The following is a 486-nucleotide window of genomic DNA, read 5'->3' as shown; positions in this document are numbered from 1 at the left end:
AAAGAGCACGGCGCTACTAGAGCAGCATTGCGACACGTCACTTTCGTTCGAGGGAGCTGATGCGCCGTCTAGCCTCCAAGGGATCTGGAGAGACAACGACTCTCCCGTGTGAGGTGGAAGAGTTGACCGACTCTCCTGCATTTTCAACTCTACAACATGCTTTCTAGGTCACACGAAGCATAATGCATCGAGAATTCTCAGCCGAGGGAGCTTTAACGTTGCATATCGTTTGGAGATGAAGTAAAACCGTAGTGAGAAATGCCACAGACCTCTTATCCTGCCTCCATGCAAGCAGAGGGGCTAGCAGATCAAGGCGCCGCCCCTGGAAAGTTGCGGCAATTCCTGTTGCGATTCCTGCCGCAAGGCAGGTCCACATGCAAGTACAATTCAGCCACATTTGGATGCATTCTCTATTACCGTAGAAGACTGTTAAATACTCATCTAGCTTTCAGCAACCAACATGCACGCAGACACCGATACTTACAC

The sequence above is a fragment of the Eimeria mitis genome, genomic scaffold, assembly GCF_000499745.2.
Source record: "Eimeria mitis Houghton genomic scaffold, Emh_scaff1771, whole genome shotgun sequence".
NCBI lineage: Eukaryota > Apicomplexa > Conoidasida > Eucoccidiorida > Eimeriidae > Eimeria > Eimeria mitis.
This window is presented reverse-complemented; position numbering follows the sequence as displayed.